This window comes from Scyliorhinus torazame, chromosome 4, assembly GCF_047496885.1.
Source record: "Scyliorhinus torazame isolate Kashiwa2021f chromosome 4, sScyTor2.1, whole genome shotgun sequence".
NCBI lineage: Eukaryota > Metazoa > Chordata > Chondrichthyes > Carcharhiniformes > Scyliorhinidae > Scyliorhinus > Scyliorhinus torazame.
In genome coordinates, this window is record NC_092710.1 from 60691325 (window position 1) to 60712260 (window position 20936).

The following is a 20936-nucleotide window of genomic DNA, read 5'->3' on the forward strand; positions in this document are numbered from 1 at the left end:
GGATTGCTGACGGGTCATTTCCATCGGCAGGCAGCAGCGAGGGAGGTGGGAGGGAGTATTTCTGCATCTGAATGTGTACTGGTTCGTGGATTTAGAAGAATGTTGCGAATATTTTTGTGGCATTTGGGCACTTTAGATCTGAAGCGAGGGGAGTATCGAACTTATATTTGATAATAAATGTAAAATCCTCCCTTTAGTTGATGCGGAGTGGAAACGTTAACTCCGTTTCTCTCTCCACTGATGATGCCAGACCGGCTGAGTTTTCCCTGAAGTTTCTGTTTTTATGTGTTGAAATTTAATGGGTTTGCTTTAACCCATATGTTTCTGGACCCTGAGGATAATTCCTGCATTTTCAGAATCCAGCAGTAACTCCAGTTTGTATTGTGATTTCTGTCGATGCATTATCGCCCTGTCAACAAATACAGAAAGAAAATGCACAGAGTCCAACAGCAAATTGCGAATTTAAATCAAATCAAATGACATTTCCTAATTCAACAAAGTGGTGCTATCAAAGCTTTCCTATAGCAACCTTAACAAAGCTATTGGCTCATCTCGGGTTTGGATTTCGTCAGGTTCTGAATGAAGAATATTTATTGTGAACTCAATAATGTTCAGAATTGTATTATGTGTGTCTGCCTGCTCCGAACGAATAAAAAAATACCTTCCGCGTCAAATCACCGAAGCAGCTTTTGCTCTCATGTAGTCGTGGCCGAGTGGTTAAGGCGATGGACTAGAAATCCATTGGGGTCTACCCGCGCAGGTTCGAACCCTGCCGATTACGTATGTTCTTTTTCTCATTCAGGTTCAAGTTTCACCACGTTCTTTGGAACGAATGGTGTCTGATGCGAAATGGTAGCCCACACTTTACAAAAAGACGAGTTGTTTTTCCCAACAGAGTGCGCTCTATTTGAAAAGTCGGGACACAGTTCAACATGTGTTATTATTCAGTGATTGGAAAAGTTCACAACGCTTTCTGGATAAGAATTATACAATGGAACATATGCCATTAATTAGTGAACGGAGATGTACAGACAGCTTGCTGATGAAGAGTTAGGCCATGGGCAAGCGTTATTGACTAGGGAGGGGAGAAGTAAAAGCCTGAATCATGCGAGCAACAATTCCAATTTTCAATTTTGTCCAGGGATTGGCGATGGTGAATGCAGAAAAGCTAGTGTTTCGAAACAAACCTGTTGGACGTTGACCTGGTGTTGTAAGACATCGTACTGTGCTCACCACAGTCCAACACCGGCATCTCTAAATCATGGCTATCTCCAAACTAAGACAATGTGAATGCTTTTTGGATAGTGTATATCGCAAATTGATTGTAGATGGTTGAATAAATACTAGAAACTAAGAGGGATCAAGTCAAGACCAGCATGGAGAGAAATAATCCTCACTCACCCGTCAGGCAGGAATGTGGGCTGTCTCCCAAGCACTAGATCCGGGGTCGCTTACCGAGCATTGCCAATTTAACCTTGTGGCGATCAAATGAGGACTCTCAAGTCGCGAACTTGCTTTGTGACTGTAAAGACGTCCGCGGTTGCAATTCAAATAACCATAGTTTCAAACTCCATCTACCCTCCATTGCACTCAGGTTTCTTCTTTATTGTTAACAATTACTTGCCATTGTGGGTTTGATGGCAGACACGATTTTTTGCATTAAGAGGAGAAAGTGATTGAGGAGTATGTGGAAATGAACCAAAATGGGAACGATTCGCCGTCCGTGGTTTGGAAGGTCTGGAAGGCGGGAGTGAGGGGAGGTCATTTCATTCAAGACAAAGGTAGGTAGCGAGGCGCGGGAGGGAGGGCAGCGTTGATCGGGGAGATGTTGGCGGGCGATGGAATATATCTGATGCACACGGAAGAGGGACATGTCGTGAGGAGGAAGGAGTTGCCGGTGAAGTTTGATCTTCTATCGGAAGAGAGGGCGGTTCAGCAATGGAGGCCCGCAAGGGATTGGCTATGAATATGGTGAGAAAGCCATTGGATTGCTGGCGGGTCATTTCCATCGGCAGGCAACAGCGAGGGAGGTGGGACGGAGTATTTCTGCATCTGAATGTGAACTGGTTCGTGGATTCAGAAGAATGTTCAGAATATTTTTGTGACATTTGGGCATTTTGGATCTGAAGCGAGGGGAGTATCGAACTGATATTTGATAATACATGTAAAATCCTCTCTTTAGTTGATGCGGAGTGGAAATGTTAACTCCGTTTGTCTCTCCACTGATGATGCCAGACCGGCTGAGTTTTCCCTGAAGTTTCTGTTTTTGTGTGTTGAAATTTAATGGACTTGCTTTAACCCAGATGTTTCTGGACCCTGAGGATAATTCCTGCATTTTCAGAATCCAGCACTAACTCCAGTTTGTATTTTGATTTCTGTCGGTGCATTATCGCCCTGTCAACAAATACAGAAAGAAAATGCACAGAGCCCAACAGCAAATTGCGAATTTAAATCAAATCAAATGACATTTCCTCATTCAACAAAGTGGTGCTATCAAAATTTTCCTATAGCAACCATAACAAAGCTATTGGTTCATCTCGGGTTTGGATTTCGTCAGGTTCTGAATGAAAGAATATTTATTGTGAACTCAATAATGTTCAGAATTGAATGATGTGTTTCTGCCTACTCCTGCCGAATAAAAAAATACCTTCCGCGTCAAATGACACCGAAGCAGCGTTTGAGCTCGTGTAGTCGTGGCCGAGTGGTTAAGGCGATGGACTAGAAATCCATTGGGGACTCCCCGCGCAGGTTCGAACCCTGCCGACTGCGTATGTTCTTTTTCGCATTCAGGTTCAAGTTTCACCACGTTCTTTGGAACGAATGGTGTCTGATGCGAAATGGTATCCCACACTTTGCAAAAAGACGAGTTATTTTTCCCAACAGAGTGCGCTCTATTTGAAAAGTCGGGACACGGTTCAACATGTGTTATTATTCAGTGATTGGAAAAGTACACAGCGCTTTCTGGATAAGAATTTTTCAATGGAACATACGCTATTAATTAGTGAACGGAGATGTACATTCAGCTTGCTGATGAAGACTTCGGCCATGGGCAAGCGTTATTGACCAGGGACGGGAGAAGTAAAATGTCTGAATCATGCGCGCAACAATTCCAATTTTCGCTTTTGTCCAGGGATTGGCTATGGTGAATGCAGAAAAGCTAGTGTTTCGAAACATACCTGTTGGACGTTAACCTGGTGTTGTAAGACATCGTACTGTGCTCACCACAGTCCAACACCGGCATCTCTAAATCATGGCTGTCTCCAAACTAAGACAATGTGAATGCTTTTTGGATAGTGTATATCGCAAATTGATTGTAGATGGTTGAATAAATACTAGAAATTAAGAGGGAACAAGTCAAGACCATCATGGAGAGAAATAATCCGCACTCACCTGTCAGTCAGGAATATTGGCTGTCTCCCAAGCGCTGGATCCGGGTTCTGTTACCGAGCATTGCCAATTTAACCTCAGGGCGATCAAATGAGAACTCTCAAGTCGCGAACGTTGCTTTGTGACTCTAAAGACGTCCGTGGGTGCAATTCAAATAACCATAGTTTCAAACTCCACCTACCTTCCATTGAACTCAGGCTTCTTCTTTATTGTTCACAATGACTTGCCATTGTGGGTTTGACGGCAGACCCGATTTTTTGTATTAAGATGGGGAAAGTGATTGAGGAGTATGTGGAAATGAACCAAAATGGGAACGTCTCGCCGTCCGTGGTTTGGAAGGTATGGAAGGCGGGAGTGAGGGGAGGTCATTTCATTCAAGGCAAAGGTAGGTAGCGAGGCGCGGGAGGGAGGGCAGCGTTGATCGGGGAGATGTTGGCGTGCGATGGAATATATCTGATGCACACGGAAGAGGGACATGTCGTGAGGAGGAAGGAGTTGCCGGTGAAGTTTGATCTGCTATCGAAAGGGAGGGCGGTTCAGTAATGGAGGCCCGCAAGGGATTGGCTATGAATATGGTGAGAAAGCCATTGGATTGCTGGCGGGTCATTTCCATCGGCAGGCAGCAGCGAGGGAGGTGGGAGGGAGTATTTCTGCATCTGAATGTGAACTGGTTCGTGGATTTAGAAGAATGTTCAGAATATTTTTGAGACATTTGGGAATTTTGGATCTGAAGCGAGGGGAGTATCGAACTGATATTTGATAATAAATGTAAAATCCTTCCTTTAGTTGATGCGGAGTGGAATCGTTAACTCCGTTTCTCTCTCCACTGATGATGCCAGACCGGCTGAGTTTTCCCTGAAGTTTCTGTTTTTGTGTGTTGAAATTTAATGGATTTGCTTTAACCCATATGTTTCTGGACCCTGAGGATAATTCCTGCATTTTCAGAATCCAGCACTAACTCCAGTTTGTATTGTGATTTCTGTCGGTGCATTATCGTCCTGTCAACAAATACGGAAAGAAAATGCACAGAGTCCAACAGCAAATTGCGAATTTAAATCAAATCAAATGGCATTTCCTAATTCAACAAAGCGGTGCTATCAAAACTTTCCTATAGCAACCTTAACAAAGCTATTGGCTCATCTCGGGTTTGGATTTCGTCAGGTTCTGAATGAAAGAATACTTATTATGAACACAATAACGTTCAGAATTGTATTATGTGTGACTGCCTGCTCCTACCGAATAAAAAAATACCTTCCGCGTCAAATCACCGAAGCAGCTTCGGCGCTCATGTAGCCGTGGCCGAGTGGTTAAGGCGATCGACGAGAAATCCATTGGGGTCTCCCCGCGCGTGTTCGAACTCTGTCGATTACGTATGTTCTTTTTCTCATTGAGGTTCAAGTTTCACCACGTTCTTTGGAACGAATGGTGTCTGATGCGAAATGGTAGCCCGCACTTTGCAAAAAGACGAGTTGTTTTTCCCAACAGAGTGCGCTCTATTTGAAAAGTCGGGACACAGTTCAACATGTGTTATTATTCAGTGTTTGGAAAAGTACACAGCGCTATCTGGATAAGAATTTTACAATGGAACATACGCTATTAATTAGTGAACGGAGATGTACATTCAGCTTGCTGGTGAAGACTTAGGCCATGGGCAAGCGTTGTTGACCAGGGAGGGGAGAAGTAAAATGCCTGAATCATGCGAGCAACAATTCCAATTTTCGATTTTGTCCAGGGATTGGCTATGGTGAATGCAGAAAAGCTAGTGTTTCGAAACATACCTGTTGGACGTTAACCTGGTGTTGTAAGACATCGAACTGTGCTCACCACAGTCCAACACCGGCATCTCTAAATCATGGCTATCTCCAAACTAAGACAATGCGAATGCTTTTTGGATAGTGTATATCGCAAATTGATTGTAGATGGTTGAATAAATACTAGAAACTAAGAGGGATCAAGTCAAGACCAGCATGGAGAGAAATAATCCTCACTCACCCGTCAGTCAGGAATGTTGGCTGTCTCCCAAGCACTAGATCCGGGGTCGCTTACCTAGCATTGCCAATTTAGCCTTGTGGCGATCAAATGAGGACTCTCAAGTCGCGAACTTGCTTTGTGACTGTAAAGACGTCCGCGGGTGCAATTCAAATAACCATAGTTTCAAACTCCATCTACCCTCCATTGCACTCGGGTTTCTTCTTAATTGTTAACAATTACTTGCCATTGTGGGTTTGATGGCCGACCCGATTTTTTGCATTAAGAGGAGAAAGTGATTGAGGAGTATGTGGAAATGAACCAAAATGGGAACGTCTCGCCGTCCGTGGTTTGGAAGTTATGGAAGGCGGTAGTGAGGGTGGAGGTCATATCATTCAAGACAAAGGTGGTTAGCGAGGCGCGTTAGGAAGGGCAGCGTGGATCGGGGAAATGTTGGCGGGCGATGGAATATATCTGATGCACACGGAAGCGGGACATGTAGTGAGGAGGAAGGAGTTGCAGGTGAAGTTTGATCTTCTATCGAAAGGGAGGGCGGTTCAGCAATGGAGGCCCGCAAGGGATTGGCTATGAGTATGGTGAGCAAGCCATTGGATTGCTGACGGGTCATTTCCATCGGCAGGCAGCAGCGAGGGAGGTGGGAGGGAGTATTTCTGCATCTGAATGTGAACTGGTTCGTGGATTTAGAAGAATGTTGAGAATACTTTTGTGACATTTGGGCATTTTGGATCTGAAGCGAGGGGAGTATCGAACTGATATTTGATAATAAATGTAAAATCCTCTCTTTAGTTCACGCGGAGTGGAACCGTTAACTCCGTTTCTCTCTCCACTGATGATGCCAGACCGGCTGAGTTTTCCCTGAGGTTTCTGTTTTTATGTGTTGAAATGTAATGGGTTTGCTTTAACCCAGATGTTTCTGGTCCCTGAGGTTAGTTCCTGCATTTTCAGAATCCAGCACTTACTCCAGTTTGAATTGAGATTTCTGTCGGTGCATTATCGCCCTGTCAACAAATACAGAAAGAAAATGCACAAAGTCCAACAGCAAATTGCGAATTTAAATCAAATCAAATGACATTTCCTAATTCAACAAAGTGGTGCTATCAAAACTTTCCTATAGCAACCTTAACAAAGCTATTGGCTCATCTCGGGTTTGGATTTCGTCAGGTTCTGAATGAAGAATATTTATTATGAACTCAATTATATTCAGAATTGTGTTCTATGTGTCTGCCTGCGACTACCGAATAAAAAAATATCTTCCGCGTCAAATCACCGAGGCAGCTTTCGCGCTCGCGTAGTCGTGGCCGAGTGGTGATGGCGATGAACTAGAAATCCAGTGGGGTCGCTCCGCGAAGGTTCGAACCCTGCCGACTACGTATGTTCTTTTTCTCATTCAGGTTGAATGTTCACCACGTTCTTTGGAACGGATGGTGTCTCTTGGGAAATGATATCCCACATTTTGCAAAAAGACGAGTTGTTTTTCCCAACAGAGTGCGCTCTATTTGAAAAGTCGGGACACGGTTCAACATGTGTTATTATTCAGTGATTGGAAAAGTACACAGCGCTTTCTGGATAAGAATTTTACAATGGAACATATGCTATGAATTAGTGAACGGAGATGTGCATTCAGCTTGCTGATGAAGACTTAGGCAAGCGTTATTGACCAGGGAGGGGAGAAGTAAAATGCCTGAATCATGCGAGCAACAATTCCAATTTTCGATTTTGTCCAGGGATTGGCTATGGTGAATGCAGAAAAGCTAGTGTTTCGAAATATACCTGTTGGACGTTAACCTGTTGTTGTAAGACATCTTACTGTGCTCACCACAGTCCAACACCGGCATCTCCAAATCATGGCTAGCTCCAAACTAAGACAATGTGAATGCTTTTTGGATTGTGTATATCGCAAATTGATTGTAGATGGTTGAATAAATAGTAGAAACCATGAGGGAACAATCATGGAGAGAAATAATCCTCACTCACCCGTCAGTCAGGAATATTGGCTGTCTCCCAAGCACGATATCTGGGTTCGCTTACCGAGCATTGCCAATTTAACCTGATGGCGATCAAATGAGGACTCTCAAGTCGCGAACGTTGCTTTTTCACTCTAAAGACGTCGGCGGGTGCAATTCAAATAACCATAGTTTCAAACTCCATCTACCTTCCATTGAACTCAGGTTTCTTCTTTATTGTTAACAATTACTTGCCATTGTGAGTTTGATAGCAGACCCGATTTTTTGCATTAAGAGGACAAAGTGATTGAGGAGTATGTGGAAATGAACCAAAATGGGAACGTCTCGCCGTCCGTGGGTTGGAAGGTATGGAAGGCGGTAGTGAGGGGGGAGGTCATTTCATTCAAGACAAAGGTGGTTAGCGAGGCACGTTAGGAAGGGCAGCGTGTATCGGGGAGATGTTGGCGGGCGATGGGATATATCTGATGCACACGGAAGCGGGACATGTAGTGAGGAGGAAGGTGTTGCCGGTGAAGTTTGATCTTCTATCGAAAGGGAGGGCGGTCAGCAATGGCTCTCCTTGGTCTAACCTATTTGTTATCTCTTCAAAGAACTCTAACAGGTTTGTCAGGCACGACCTCCCCTTACTAAATCCATGCTGACTTGTCCTAATCCGACCCTGCACTTCCAAGAATTTAGAAATCTCATCCTTAACAATGGATTCTAGAATCTTGCCAACAACCGAGGTTCGGCTAATTGGCTTATAATTTTCCATCTTTTTCCTTGTTCCCTTCTTGAACAGGGGGGTTACAACAGCGATTTTCCAATCCTCTGGGACTTTCCCAGACTCCAGTGACTTTTGAAAGATCATAACGAACGCCTCCACTATTTCTTCAGCTATCTCCTTTAGAACTCTAGGATGTAGCCCATCTGGGCCCGGAGATTTATCAATTTTTAGACCTTTTAGTTTCTCTCGCACTTTCTCCTTTGTGATGGCTACCATATTCAACTCTGTCCCCTGACTCTCCGGAATTGTTGGGATATTACTCATGTCTTCTACTGTGAAGACTGACGCAAAGTACTTATTTAGTTCCTCAGCTATTTCCTTGTCTCCCATCACAAAATTACCAGCGTCATTTTGGAGCGGCCCAATGTCAACTTTTGCCTCCCGTTTGTTTTTAATGTATTTAAAGAAACTTTTACTATCATTCCTAATGTTACTGGCTAGCCTACCTTCATATTTGATCCTCTCTTTCCTTATTTCTCTCTTTGTTATCCTCTGTTTGTTTTTGTAGCCTCCCCAATCTTCTGACTTCCCACTACTCTTTGCCACATTATAGGCTTTCTCTTTTGCTTTGATGCATTCCCTAACTTCCTTTGTCAGCCATGGCTGCCTAATCCCCCCTCTGATATCCTTTATTTTCTTTGGGGTGAACCTCTGTACTGTGTCCTCAATTACTCCCAGGAACTCCTGCCATTGCTGTTCTACTGTCTTTCCCACTAGGCTCTGCTCCCAGTCGATTTTCGTCAGTTCCTCCCTCATGCCCCTGTAGTTACCTTTATTTAACTGTAACACCTTTACATCTGATTCTACCTTCTTTCTTTCAAATTGGAGATTGAATTCGACCATATTATGATCACTGCCTCCTAAGTGCTCCCTTACTTTAAGATCTTTAATCATGTCTGGCTCATTACATAACACTAAGTCCAGAAGTGCTTGTTCCCTCGTGGGCTCCATCACAAGCTGTTCCAAAAAGCCCACCTGTAAACATTCAATTACGGCACAGGGACAGGGCAGTTGAAACAGATGGCTCACCATCACCTTATCAAGGACTATATGTAATGGATAATGCATTTTGTTCTCACCAGGGATGCTCACACACATGTTTGAATGAGAAAGCAAGTCTGTTCAGTGCATCCCAAACCTCTCAGGAACCCTCTCCTGCTGTCCTTTTCCAGTCTGAATTGAAAGAGTCCCATAACCTTGTCACTTACACCCTGACATGCACAACAAGGCTGCCCTGTTTTTCAGTGAGTTTAATGTCGAGAGCATATCCAGATGAAATGCAAACGTGAACAAAATTCATAGAAAGAATTGTGGATGATGGTGGAAAATTGAAAGTTTATGTTATCTGAAGTTAATCGCTTCGCACATCCTTTAAGGACTAATGCGAACTATCCCTCTATTCCAAAATTGTGTGCGGAGCAATTCTCTCTGTTGGGGCTCCTTGTAACGTCCGTTTCCAATAGATTTTGGATTGAGAAAAAGTGAAAAGAGAAAGCATTTACTTAGCAGTCACGTGGACAATTACTTGTTCCCAGCAGGTCCGCATGAAGTGCACGCTCCGCCTTGAGGGTTTTGTTTTTCATGTCTCATTCATGGCAATGAGCAACACGTTAGGAATCCATTGTGCAGCATTTTCAAAAGACTTAAGGAGCAGGATGTTTTTTCTCTAATCAGAACTGACTGATAAGGAAGCATAAAAATGTGCATGCTGTGTGGAGTAGCCATGCTGAAAAAATCCCCTTCTGTTCAAAGGTCTGCAGGTTAGAGGGGGTATGGGGTGGAATTTCGGCGAGGGTGGGGGTGCGGCCTAGGTCTGATGCTCTTTCTGAGGACAGGTGTAAACTCGATGGGCCAAATGGCCTCCTTCTGCACCCACGGGATTCTATAGAAATTTGCTTCTGCTTTGCTGCATTTTCCGGTGGAGCTGTTGGGAAGCGGGTTATTAGTTGGCGGAGAGAACTGTTGTTTGTTTGAATGCAATCACTGGAAGGGAGGCTGGTGTGATTTGTTGCACTGGCGGGAATGAATTTGCCTGAAACATTGCAGCGAACGAGAGACATGAACACAGTTGAGACCGAGTTCATTGAATACCCCCGTCCACAAGTTTGGAAATGTTCCGCAAAGATCTGTGTGAAAGATGTGATGGTATATAAATCGCACAGAAATGTTAAAAGAAGGACTACTTATCAGAACAAGAGGTGGACATTTTCTCAGTGGCAAGTAAAAACGACAGTATTAAGGATCGCCATTCCAAACTGTCCAGCAACATGACCGCACATACGATGCGTACGCTTGAGACCAGCACGTGGATCAAACCAGCGACCGTACGTTCTTCATACCACGTACTAACCACCTGAGTTAACCAGATATCAGAGCTGGGTACGTTCTCCTGCCGCCCAGAGGTTTCTGAATATTTCCATCTTCACAAAGTGGCCCAACAGCTTCTACATATTCTGCCCAAAGCACATCTCAAGCTCCAAAATCCTCATCTGATATGTAAGCAATTTTTATGTTTCTGCTCAATTCATGGGATGGTCACAATCCCAGAGCTTTACAGCTCAGACAGAGGCCCCAGTGTCACATTGTTTCTGTGCTCGTGGGGACGGTTCACAGAACCAGGATAAATCGCTCAATCCCAATTGTCTTTTGAAGGATGGCTTAATTTACAGAGTAAAGGCACTTCGGACATTGAAATCTAAATAGTGCCGAAATGTAACCATACCCTGAGTCTGATCCAATTAAAGTGCGTGGAACTGAATTGCCAAATAGAATGTGAGGATGCTTAATTATTTTTAAATCTCATCAAATTGGAAGCAGTATTTGGAAATTGACTGATATGCAGAAGATTTTGGAGCTGCAAATACAGTACATAGGGGGCTGGTTTAGCACACTGTGCTAAATAGCTGGCTTTTAAAGCAGACCAAGGCAGGCCAGGAGCACGGTTCAATTCCCGTACCAGCCTCCCCGAACAGGCGCCGGAATGTGGCGACTAGGGGCTTTTCACAGTACCTTCATTTGAAGCCTACTTGTGACAATAAGCGATTTTCATTTTCCATTTTCATTTCACATATGGCAAAGGCACGAACAGTTAATTGGACAACAATATTCAGTACGCTGGCTTCACAGTTCAGAACCCACACTGAGTTAGAATCCAGAAGCGGGACTACAATACGAAAACAGGGAAGATATGCTGAACCTTTCTGAATGGCTGACCAGAGCCCAGCTGGAGTATTCTCACCCATTCCGGACACCACACTTGAGGAATGATGACAAGGTGCCAGAGGTAATGAAGCCGATATTTACTGGACTAGTACCAGAGATGCGGGACGGCAGTTGTGTGGCAAGAGCAAACAGCTGAATTGTTCTCCTTGCAGAGGAAGTTAGGAGCTGCTTGAATTGACCTGTTCAAAATGCTGAAACATGCTGAAGTCAATGAGAATAAAGTGTTTCTATTGAGAGTTACAGTTACAGCAACCAGAGAATAGAAAATTGACAAAATAATTAGAGGGGGAAATTTGACCTGGAATTCACCGCCTGAAAGGTTGGAGGAAGCAAATTCAATCATATTATCAGAATGGATTTCAAGTATTTCCGTGATGTTGGGAAGCTAAATATTTCTGGGGCAAGGATAGGGGGAAGTAAGAGGACCGACACTTCTGTGTTTTCTCATTCTATCGTTTATTGACTGTCAGAATCCTGTTGATAACCGCAAAGCTCCGCATTAATCCTCATGTTTGAGGTATGAAACAGTTACTGAACTGAACTCAATGTTTAATCATTCTTGATTCCTTCCCACTCGGCGCACAGTCCAGCTGTGATCTCACAAAGACACCCGAGATTGGAGTTTCGGCCATCAGCTCTCACTTCACGCAGTGTACAAATCCGGAATCGGGCGGACTTAAGGACAGCACATTTCCTGGGAGACCGAGTCCTCACTGACAGTCAGAGAGCAGGAGAGTCAGGAACAAAGCAACTGCGACACTCCGCTCCGTTCACCCGTCTCAGTGCCAGGAATGACTGATACTAATTTTCTTTAAAACCGAAAATGCCCTGTAGGGATTGATCCCAAATGGACCTTCTCAAGGTAAACACTCTCAGTCTTTTGTTCAAATTGAGATTCAGTTTAGTTTGTAATATAAAAATGTCGACATTGAAGTTCCAGATATGACAACAATCCTAGTGTTAGACGATTAAAATTGACACTGTAAGTATTTCACCCCAATATCTCTGAGGAAACAGCCTAATATTAGTCAGAACGTTTAGACAGACTGAGTGCATTATCAGAACAAAATAATGGGGAACTTTCTCTGTCCCATCTATCATTTATCCGCGCCCCTGCCTCACCTTAGCTGTTGAAACCCTCCTCCAATGTCTTTGCTAATTTTAGACTTATCTAATGTAAAGTTCCCCTCTCCCTTTATCACATTAAAAAATCTTCCTTGAAACCCGCTTCTTCGAAAATGTTTTATTTTTCTACCGACCTAACATCGCCCTTTGTGGCTATCTGGTGAAACACTTTATGAATCACCTGCATTGGTTTTCTCCCATTAAGTTGCGAACAAAATGCAACATGTTAAAATCATAGAATCACAGCACGGTTAGCTCCCAGAAGTAGCCTGTTGTGTGTGCACCCGCTCCAACTCTCCAGAAGAACAATTAACCCCTGCCTCATCTCCCACTTCCACCATCATTTTCCTCTTTATTTCCTCTTCAGCTAATGATCAAATTCTCTTTTGAAAGTCATGATTGAAGCTGCCTCCACCACTCAGGCAGTGTATTCCAGATTCAAATCTGCACAGAAAGGTTTCTCCCCATGTCAACTTTACTTCTTTTGTTAATCATCTTCTGTTCGCAATCCTCTCACAGATTCTCCCTATCAACTCTGTCCAGACCTATCATGATGTATAAAACCTCGATCAAATCTGCACTCAATCTTCTCTTCTGTCAAGAGACCAGCTCCAGATTCCCAAATGTATCTTTGTAGTTGTCATTCCTCATTCACGGAACTACTCTTTTGAATATTTTCTGCACACTCTGCAATGCCTCCACGCCCTCCCTGAAGCGTGGTGTCCAGAACTGAATGCAGTTACAGCGCAAGGTAAAACTGAATGTTCCAGAAAGTTTTGTCAAAATTTGCATTGTAGTGTGTTATTTCCCGGTAGACTATGTTCTATTTGAAAAGGTGCCACACAATTATTATTCAGTGATTGGAGAGGTACACATAGCTATGAGCAATCTCTTCAAACTTGGAAAAAGTGAATGATTGTTGATATTGTGCATCGCTAATTTATTGTAGATGGTTGAATAAATACTAGAAATTAAGAGGGGGCTAGTCAAGACCAGCATCTAGAGAAATATTCCACACTCGCCCGCCAGTCGTTAATGTTGGCTGTTTCCCAAGCATCCGGGCTCGATTCCTGAACATTATTTCTGTAACCTTAACTGACCTGAATGCCGATCAAATGAAGAAGCAGAAGTCGCGAACGTTGATTTGTGACTCTGAAGACATCCACGGGTGCAATTCAAATAACCATACTTTCAAACTGCATCTGTTTCCCATTGAACTCAGGTTTGTTCTTTATTGTTAATAATGACTTGCCATTGTGGGTTTGATGGCAGACCCGATTTTCTCATTAAGTATGTGGAGTTTAACCAATATTTGGGAGGCATTGAAAGCGGGAGTGAAGGGGAAAGGGGACGGGCAGCACGGTAGCAGAGTGGTGGGCGCAGTTGCTTCACAGTTCCAGCGTTCCAGATTCGATTCCTCTCTGGGTCACTGTCTGTGTGGAGTTTGCGCTTTCTCCTTGTGTCTGCATGGCTTTATTCCGGGTGCTCCGGTTTCCTCGCACAATCCAACGATTGGCCATGCGAAATCGCCCTTAGTGTCAGCGCCATCGGGAGGTGGGAGTAGGCATTTTTGCATCTGAATGTGAACCGGTTCGTGGATTTAAAAGAATGTTCAGGATATTTTTGAAACATTTGAAATTTCAGTTCTGAAGGGAGGGGAGCATCGAGCTCAAATTTGAAAATAAAAGTAAAATCCTCTGTTTAGTTCACGCGGAATGGAAACGTTAACTCCGTTTCACTCTCCACTGATGCAACCAGACCCGCTGAGGTTCCCCTGAAGTTTCTGTTTTTTATGTCCTGTAATTTGATGTCGCTGTTTGCTTTAACCCAGATGTTTCTGGACCCTCAGGATATTTCCAGTATTTTCAGAATCCAGCACGAACTCCAGTTTGTATTGTCATTTCTGTCGGCGCACAGAGAAATAATGTGGAGAGTGGAAAATTGCGAATTGAAATCAAATGACATTTCCTAATTCATCAAATTGATGCGATCAAAGCTTTCCTCTAGCGTCTTTAACGGAGCTTTTGTGTCACCTCGGGTTTTGATTTCGTCAGGTTCTGAATGAAAGAATATTTATGATGAACACAATAATGCTCACGATTGATATTGTGTGTGTCTGTCTGCTACAACGGAATAATAAAAAATCCTTCAGCGTCAAGTGACACAGAGGCGGCTATTGCTTTGTGCAGTCGTGGCCGAGTTGTTAAGGCTATGAACTAGAAATTCCTTGTTCATTACCCGCGCAGGTTCGAATCCTGCCGACTGCGGATCAGCTTTTACTCATTTAGATTCAAGTTTCACGACGTTCCTTTGGGCCGAATCGTGCCCAATACGGAATGCTATCCAATACTTTTCAAAAACAGGAGTAGCTTTTATTACTCTTATTTACTGAATTTCTCCGAGAAATACAGGAAATTAGTGACTTTCTCTACCTTTGTCTCATCATATCTCCAATTATATCTGATCTGCCTGGCTCTGCGTGTGAATTTGTGAATGTTTGGTTGAGCATTTGCATAGAATAATAAAATTTACAGTGGAGACAGAGGTTATTCCGCCCTTCAAGCCTGCAACATCTCATGGAAAGAGCACGCTACGTAAGTCCACATCTCCAGCCTCTCCCCATAACCCAGTAACCCCACTTGGGCACCAAGGCAATTTAGAATGGCCAATGTACCCCGCAGACACGGGTAGAACGTGCAGGCTCTGCAAAGACAGTCACCCAAGTCGGGAATCGAACATTCCCTGTTCCCAGGCTCCTGACGCTGTGGTGCAACAGTGATAACCACTGTGCTACTTTGCCGCCCAAAATAAGATGCGTCGTTGGCATGATTCCAACCGGCGTGGGGAGATCCCAATGGATTTCTCGGCCATCACCTTGACCACTCGGCCACGACTACACGAGTCGGCGACGCTCTGTGAGCTCTCGCGAACAGATCCTCTTTTTACATATCTTTTAATAGTACTAATATTTTTCATGTACTTAATGATCTGTTTGAGCTGCTCGCAGAAAAATACTTTTCACTGCATCTTGGTACACGTGAAAATAAACAAATTCAATCCAATCCAACATGTCTTGCCTTTGTTTATTGTTCCTGCGTTGCTTTTTTCCTTTATTGTGTGTCTTTCGGATGCTCGTCTTCAAATACCTTTCCGATTCCCTTCTTAAGTTAACTTCTACCACTGTTTCAGTCGTGTTAAAGGTAGTAGAAACCCTGAGTGAAAATAATATCTCTGCTCCCAACCGCTCTTTATTTTTCTCAATAACTTTAAATCCACGACCCCTAGTTATTGACTTACAAGCAGAGGATATCCTTTCCAATTTTATTCTATCCAAATCTTACATTACCTGCAAAACGATTGGTCATCTTTTAATCTTGTATGTTTCAACAACGACAACCCGAACTTTCCCGACAACCGCCCATAACTGAAGTATTTCATCCTCATAAACCTCCCAGTAAGCGTCCAATATCTCCCCTCACTAATGTCTTTGATGAAGAGTGTCATTACCCACAAGAATCGTTATTAATGTCCAGCCACAGGTCTGAAAGTTCCAAGATGATTCCAGTGCTTTTCGAAATGATCTCTTGACTTAATAAACACAAATAACAAGCATGACCTTCGAATACATTATGAGCTTTATGTATTGGGATCAATGTCCTTCTGCCCACTTATAGTTTGCAGAAATCTCGAATTTACAATGTACTGACTTTCCATCTCCTGTAATGAAAGATTCATTCTGTCGGTTTGGTCAAGTATTCTAGGATTGTCCCCACATCCTGTGATCTCCTCAGGAGATTCAATTACCTCAGCTTTGAAGATATTTAGCGTTCCCAACCCTCTAGTTAGAGAATCATAGAACATACAGTGCAGAAGGTGGCCATTCAGCCCATCGAGTCTGCATCGGCATCGGAAAGAGCACCCCGCTTAGGACCACACCTCCACCCCATAACCCCTCCCAACCTTTGGACAGTAAGCGGGAATTTAGCATGGCCAATACACCGAACCTGCACATCTTTGGACTGTAGGACGAAACCGGTGCACACGGAGGAAACACACACAGACACTGGGAGCAAGTGCAAACACCACACAGACAGTCACCTGAGGTTGGAACGGAACCCGGGTCCCTGGAGCTGTGAGGCAGCAGTGCTAACCACTGTGCCACCATGCCGCCCTCCATGCTGTCTCCAAGATTTGTAGATCAGGTGGATTGGCCATGCTAAATTGCCCCTGAGTGTCAAGAGGTTTGGTGAGATTGCAGCGCTTTGGTCTGTGTCGGATGGGCTCACGAATGGGTGGTGCTGGCTCAATGGGCCGAATAGCCTTCTTCTGCACCGTAGGTGATTTAATAATTACCTCAGAAAGCATACAATTGCTATTGAGGGAAGGTAATGAAGGTTCATCAGACTTATTCCGGGGATGGCGGGACTGACTTCTGGAGGGAGGTTGGGCAAGCTGGGCCTGTATTCTTAGAATTTATCAGAATGAGAGGTGATCTGATTTAAATCAACAAAATACTTAAAGGGATAGGCAGTGCAGATGCATGTCTGATGTTTCCCTTGTCTTGGAAGTGTGGAACCAGTGTACGACCGATATAGGAGACATTTCGTTATGCAGAGTATTGTGGAGTTTGGAGTTCTCTACCAAGGGCGTGGAAGCTCAGTCCACTGAATATATTTAAGGTAGAGATTGATTATTCTCTGATTGACAATAACGTCAAGGTTTATGGGGATAGTGTGTGTAAAATACATTGAAGTGTCCAATCAGCTATGGTGGTATTGAATGGTGGAATAGGTTAGACGGGCTGAATAGCCTACTCCTGTTTTTATGTTCCTACAATCTGGTAGGACAGAGACAGGAAATGCGTCCAAACACTGCCACCTGCAAGTTCCGTCCGAGCCGCACTGCATACTGACTGGGGAAATGTGTCACCATCCCTTCCGTGTTGTTGGGGTGAAACAACGGGAAATCTATTTAAAAATCACAGTGGAATTACTGACACAGCGACAGAGCGGTTCCAGCAGATGGCTCACCATTACCTTCTCAATGACAATCTGTGATGGATAATGAATTTTGTCCTCACCAGAGATGCCCACACAGAAGTTTGAATAAGAAAACAATTCATGTCACTGCATCCCAAACCTCCCAGGGAACCCTCCCTTCGTGTCCTTTTCCAGTGTGAATTGAAAAGTCCCACAACTTTGTCACTTACACCTTGACAAATGCAACAAGGCTGCCCTGTTTTTCAGTAGATTATCATCGAGAGCAGTGTTTAGATGAAATGCAATCGGGGAACAAAATTCATAGTAAGAAATTGTGGTTGATGGAGGAAAATTTAAATTTTGATTTATATATTTTGTTTTTCACGCCTCTTTCATTGTAACGACCAAACCGTTAGGAATCCGTTGTGCAGCATTTTCAACAGTCTTTAGGAGCAGGATGTTTTTTTCTCTGTCCAGAAAACTGACTGCCTGATAAGAAAGTTTAACGATGTGCAGGCTGGTGGATTAGCCTTGCTGATTGCTGGGCGATTGACTCCTGGCTTCCTCTGACTTACCGAATGAAGGAGCCAACGCTCCGAAAGCACGTGATTCGAAACAAACCTGTTGGACTTCGACCTGGTGTTGGAAGACTTTTTAAAAAAAATCTTTTTATTGGCTTTTCTCATATTTATAAACAGTTGTTACTTATATCCCTTAGATTTTTCTTGCCGTGCTAATTTGCTTTATTTTACAGAGAGGTCTGTTTTGTCCATCATTTGACTAACTGTACGTACATTTTGCTGCCCTCTGGATTGGTCTATCATATCCCCGCTTCCCCCCCCCCCCCCCCGCCCCCTAGGTTTCAGTAGCCTTCCTCTCCCCTTGTGGTTTGCCCATTTCCCTCCCCCCCCCCCCCCCCCCCCCCGCCCCCCACTCCTCCCTCCCCCACCTCCGTTGCGCAGTCCTTTGTTCTTCACCTTAGCTTACTCCTCGTTGCTGGCCTCGAACAGGTTTTGGAACAGGCCGACGAACTGCTCCCAAGTATCCAGGAAGCCTTCTCTCGACCATCGGATGCGTACTTAATCTTCTCCAGGTGGAGAAATTCCGATAGGTCAGCAAGCCAGTCTGCAGCTTTGGGTGGTGCTGCCAATCTCCAGCCGAGCAGGATTCTCTGGCATGCGATTAGAGAAGCGAAAGCAAGCGCTGTTGGCGCTCTTGCCCATATGAAGCTGTGGCTGCTCCGATACCCCGAAGATTGCCACGATTGGGCATGGCTTCACCCTCACCCCCACAACTTTGGACATTGCCTCGGAGAATGCTGTCCAGAACCCCAGCAAGCTTCGGGCAAGCCCAAAATATCTGGGGGTGTGGGGGGGGGGGGGGGGGGGGGGGGGGGGGACGCGGGACCCTCTGGCACCATTCACATTTGTCCTCCACCTCCTGGAAGAACCTGCTCATTCGGGTTCTGGTCAAGTGCGCTCTGTACACCACTTTGAGTTGCATTAGGCTTAGCCTTGCGCAGGAGGAGTTGGAGCTCACCCTTCTCAGTGCTTCGTTCCCCGAATCCCCCATCCTACCTCTGTCCCCAGTTCGTCCTCCCATTTTTGTCTGGTCCCTTCCAGTGGTGTTCAGGCTCTGTCCAATAGCTGTGTCCATATATTTTCCCACATAGCTCCCCCTTCTCGCTGCTTGTGCCTATCAAGCCCTCTAGTAGTGTGCTTTCCGGATGCCCCGGGCACCCTACTATCTCATTGTGGAGGAAGTGCTTTATTTGGATGTCTCAATTCCTGTCCTCTTGCTAGTTTCCACTTCCTCGTCAGTTCGTCCAATATCGCCAGTCTGCACCCTACGTACAAGTCTCCGACAGTCAGTGTGACCCCGTCCCGGCCTCCATCTTTTGAAGGTGGTATCTAGTATGCTGGGGTGAAATCTGTGATTGCCGCAGATGGAGCCATAAAGGACATTTTGGTTACCCCGAAGTGCTATCTCAACTGGGTCCACGTTCTCAGCGTGGCCGCTACCACTGGGCTCGTTGTGTACCTTGTTGAGGGAGGATGGGAGTGCTGCTGTGGTCAGGGCCTGGAGTGTTGTGCCTTTACAGGATGCATCTTCCATTTGAACCCAGTCTGTGTCGGGTTCTTGTACCCCATCCCCTCACTTTATCTGCCGTTGCTGCCCAGTGGTAGTATTGTAGGTTCGGTAGAGACAGGCCCTCTTTGACTTTTCCCTCTTTCCAATATCGGCTTGGAACTTCTCGGGTTCTTCCCGCCCCCCCCTCCTCCACACACACACACACACACACAAACGCCATGATTAGACTGTCGATGGTTTGAAAAAAGGGCTTGGGGATAAAGATCGGGATGGATCTAATCAGGAAGAAGTACCTTCGCAGTACGTTCATCTTGATCGTCTTCCCACCAGTCTATCCACTAGGAAAGCAGTGTACCAAGAGTGTACCTTCTAACGGAGACCTGTACACCTCCGAGGCCCCCGACGGGGATGCGGGAATGAAAACAGTTCCTAGACAGACTGTTCGCTGTGAGCTGCCTACCCTTGACAAAGCCGTATGGTCCTCTGTGACCACCTCTGGGACGCAGCCCTCCAGCCTTTTGGCCAGGACATTTGCGAGTACTTTCGCATCCACGTTTAGCAATGAAATGGGTCTCTATGATTCACGTTCCATCAGGTCTTTATCTTTTTTGGGTGTCAGTGAAATTGTGGCCCTGCGATGGCGTGGGGGCCAGGGTGACCTCTGTCAGTGAGTCTGCGAACATGTCCCTTAGGTGTGGGGCCAGGACTGGTGGGAAGCCTTTGTAGAAGTCCACCGGGAAGCCCGTTGGGTCCCGGTGCCTTCCCCGCCTGCATTGGAGCTGATGCTCTAGATGATTTCTTCCAGGTATATTGGTGCTTACAGCTCCCCCACATCTGTCTTCCCCCACCACTGATACTTCCAGTCTGTCGAGGAATTGTTTCATTCCCGTATGCCCATCGGGGGGCTCGGAGGTGTACAATCTCCAGTAGAAGGTCTTGAATGACTGATTGACCTCCTTTGGCTCTGTCACCAGCCTGCCTTTGTTATCCTTAACCTGTGCTATTTTCTCTCGTGGCTGCCTGCTTTCTCAGCTGGTGAGCCAATAGGCATCCAGCCTTGTGTCCGTGTTCATAGAAGGTCCCCCGTAGAAGGCGGGGTTGGTACACTGCTTTCCTAGTGGGATAGCAGGTTAAGGTCCATTTGCAGCTTTTTCCTCTGCGCCAGCATCTCTACGGTTGGGGCGTCAGAATACTTTCTATCAACTTCCAGAATGGAGTCCACTAGCTGTTGCCTGGCCATCCTCTCTTCCCTATCTCTCCTCTGATCACGGCCTTCAGTGCCTCCGAAAATGTGGAGGATGGGACCTCTCTGTTTTGGTTGTTACTACCGTAATCGCCTATGGGCCTGTGATATTTTTTGGCAGAAAGCCTTGTCGGCCAGGAGGTTCGTGTCCAGCCTCCATTTGGGGCGCT

The 20936-nt window shown here is 45.1% G+C and overlaps 4 non-coding genes across 4 annotated transcripts; all 4 read left to right on the top strand.

Annotated features, from left to right (window-relative positions):
• Window positions 1-699: 699 nt before the first annotated feature.
• Window positions 700-781, top strand: trnas-aga (transfer RNA serine (anticodon AGA)). Its single transcript has one exon. It is a non-coding gene; the product is annotated as a tRNA-Ser (tRNA).
• A 1906-nt stretch (window positions 782-2687) lies between these two features.
• On the top strand, window positions 2688-2769 carry trnas-aga (transfer RNA serine (anticodon AGA)). Its single transcript has one exon. It is a non-coding gene; the product is annotated as a tRNA-Ser (tRNA).
• A 3895-nt stretch (window positions 2770-6664) lies between these two features.
• trnas-aga (transfer RNA serine (anticodon AGA)) lies at window positions 6665-6746 on the top strand. The gene has a single exon. It is a non-coding gene; the product is annotated as a tRNA-Ser (tRNA).
• Window positions 6747-14638: 7892 nt separating this feature from the next.
• On the top strand, window positions 14639-14720 carry trnas-aga (transfer RNA serine (anticodon AGA)). Its single transcript has one exon. It is a non-coding gene; the product is annotated as a tRNA-Ser (tRNA).
• The last annotated feature ends 6216 nt before the right edge of the window (window positions 14721-20936 follow it).